Raw genomic sequence first — 3,433 nt, forward strand, 5'->3', positions numbered from 1 at the left:
TAAGAACAATAAGCACTCTTAGGACCCAAGCAATCTCTGCGTGCACTTCCTGGTTTTATTTTTGTTAGGTAATATTATTTCCTTCTTGGGTCTCTGAGGGAGTTGAAGATTAGTTAGTTATAGTTGAAGATTAGATACAGTTATAGTTTTCCTTGTTAAGAATTTCAGAAAAGAAACTTACTAAAGAGGTGTAAGTATATACACTTGAAAAACATTATATTTCTGTTAGTAATATAAGTTAGGATAGAAAGTGAATCAGGCACATTTTGGACTTACAAAATGGGATAGATTATGGAATTATTTTCTCTGAATTTGTCAAATGCAAATGGACAACACATTGTTGAGGTATTTATTGCTTGTATATATTATATATAGCTATTGTATTTTTTGCATATAGTTTTTCTTATATTAGTTATAATTTTTTCCTTTATTCTTTTTATTAAAATAGAAAGAGGGAAAAATGAAAAAAAAATCTAAGCAATCTCTCCAGCCACCCCCACACTCTTTCAATAATTAAAAAGAGTAGTTTTAAATGATTTGCCAGGCAAGGTGACATATATCTGAATTCCTAGCACTTGGGAGATTAGAGTAAGAGAATCAGGAGTTCAAGGCCAGCCTCAGCTTTATAGTGAGTTTTAGGCCAGACTGGGCTACATCAGAGACCCTGTTTCAAAAAGCCCTACTCAATAAAATACTTCCATTTAAAACAATTGAAGAGCATTAATTGTTCATCTGGAGGATGGAGGTTTGATTTCCAGCATCCACATGGTTGCTAACAACTGTCTATAACTCCAATTCCAGGGAATCAAATGCCCTCCTCTGGCCTCCATGGGGACCAGGCACACACATGATACACAGGCATACATGCAAGCAAAACACCTATACACATTTTTTTTTTTACTTAAAAGTTGCTTAATTTAGAAAGCCAACATAAAGAGCACCTGATTTCTAGATAAAGCTCTGTGAGCTAGACATATATGTTAATACCAGTCATTAATTTCTATTTTATTTTTTTGTGAATCTGTCTTCTCTAACATATGGTAAATTCTCCCAGTAAAATTCTTCATTCCCAAAGAAACTGTTTCAAATTCAAAGCTCAGATCGCCACCCTGACGGCCCAGAAAACCTCTTATAATACTGGAAATGAGTCCACTGTCTACCATGTTTTAGTATGCAAGGGTGGCCCAAAAGAGATCGGAAAACATCTACAGCAGAATATCTGGTCTGACAAGAATTTGGCTTTAACTCACTGTAATCAGTTTGGTGTTTGCAAAGTTGCTAGGTGTGGGTGGTAGCTGCTAGAGTTACGATGATGATTCCTATAACCTAGACAAGCAAACGTATGATAACACTAAAGTTACCTGCCTCTAGATGAACATTCTCATTTTTCTTTGAAAATGCCATTCATAAACCTTTTATAAGCAGTTTTTATTACAAAATAACATACATGCCAATTACCCAATAACATTTGTAACCTCTCATTTTCTCTGATTGACCAATTATGTATCACTTTCTTTTTCAATGCATTCTCCAATAAGTTTTACAAGCCAGCACCCAGGTTTCTTTAGTCATCTGTTGTGGTAAATGTTTTAAAGAGGCTCTTCACACACACACACACACACACACACACACACACACACAGTGCATAATATGAGCTTAGAATATTAACACTATAAAATTGACATCTTTTCAATACTGTCCATCTATTAAAGAATTTTTATGATTGTTAATTGTATAAATAGCTACTTTACAAAGAAAGCATTACTGAAAAACACACAAGCCAAATATTAGATAAAAGTTTCACAAATTTTCCAGGCTGCCAGGAATGAGTATCACTTTCGTTTCTCCTCAGATTTTAAAACAAGCCAGACATTAGGAAAAAGTCTCAGATTTTCCAGGCTGCCATGAATGAGTATCACTTTCATTTTTCCTTAGATAGATTTTTAAAAAAGAAGTGGGGCTGGGTATGGTAGTCCACATCTTTAGTCCTAGCACTTTGCGGGGCAGAGGCAGGGAGATTTCTGTGCGCCTGGAGCCAATCTGGTCTACATAGTAGTTCCAGGACAGGCAGAGATAAATAATGAGACACACACACACACACACACACACACACACACACACACACACACACGGTCTCAAAAGAAAAGAGGGCAACTGTCTTGTTACAATCCCTCTAGCTCCTCTGGTTATATTTCTTTGTATATAATAAACAGTGCTAAACGAGGCTCCAAAAAGGGTATATCCTGCCTAACTCTAAATCATTTAATTCTTTGTGTTGGTGACCACATTTATGGACTATTAGTGAAAATTTTAGGGACTGGGAATTTGTATAAGTTTGAGCAACAATTTAAGAACATGATTTAAGGGGTTGGGGATTTAGCTCACTGGTAGAGTGCCAAGGCCCTGGGTTCGGTCCTCAGCTCTGGAAAAAAAAAAATCATGATTTAAAATAATGTAAAAAGTAAACACATTTCCCCCCCAAAACCATTGTTAACAGGCTTCCAAACAAAAACTTAAAATTGATTCTTTTGGGCTAGGGATATAGCTTATTGGTAAATCACTTGCCCAGTAAGCATGCAGGGTTCAGTCCCCGGTACTGCGGGAGTGGGGGTCTCTTCATTTATATCATAGAAAGTTCTCCAAGGAGACATGCTGTGTAGTTGAATGTAGCAGGTTTTCTCTCAGTGGTAACGGACTCTTTACAAGTAAATTGACCGTCTTTCAGTTTGTCTAAATTTTGTTATACACCCCTGGATTATACGTGTAAAAATGGTATGCAGAGTTTAAACTGTTTTGTCCATGTTCTGGTAGTCTGCGAATGCAGAAACTCTAAGAAGTGAAATACAGGGATCCGGAATCCAAGGAAGAGAATGGCTCTCAAAATAACAGTGCTGCTTTTCCCCGGGCACCTGTTCATTTCACACTGCCTAACGCAGCACTCAGCCTGCCTTCCCAACAAGTGCTGCTGGAGCAGAACTTTCAGGTCAGACTTCAGGAATAGGGTTGTTACGGCTACGCTTCAGAAGATGGAAATCCACCCGATGGGCACGCACTCAACACGGTGTTAAAGGTCCCATAGACGGAATTAAAAGTTTAAACCGGGTAAGCGCCTTCATACGGTGATTAAAACCATAACTTTCCGCTATAAAACGACACGCAAAAGTAACTCTCATCATTCCCTCCTCCTAGGGACGTTTGGAAAGGAGTGGGCAGAGGAGCGGGAAAGCTGCGCAACAGCTTGCCATCAAGGGCTTTAACTGGCCCTGTCCCAGAGCCGCTGGGACCCGGGACCAGCGCCTCCTGTGGAGGGCAACCGGACACCAGGAGTTGGCACAGGCCACTCGTTCCGCCACCTCCCGGTCGCCCCCACCTTCCCCGCCCTTAAGTCCAAGGACAGCGGCGTTCTCCTCCCTCTTCTCCTCCTCTTTGGTGC

The 3,433-nt window shown here is 39.5% G+C and overlaps 1 protein-coding gene across 1 annotated transcript in view; it reads right to left on the reverse strand.

Moving 5' to 3' along the window:
• LOC118592729 (torsin-1A-interacting protein 2-like) overlaps positions 1–3,433 on the reverse strand; it is a 37,230-nt gene that overhangs the window by 32,988 nt on the left and 809 nt on the right. The gene's annotated exons all lie outside the window — the stretch shown is intronic.

Source organism: Onychomys torridus, chromosome 11 (assembly GCF_903995425.1).
Source record: "Onychomys torridus chromosome 11, mOncTor1.1, whole genome shotgun sequence".
NCBI lineage: Eukaryota > Metazoa > Chordata > Mammalia > Rodentia > Cricetidae > Onychomys > Onychomys torridus.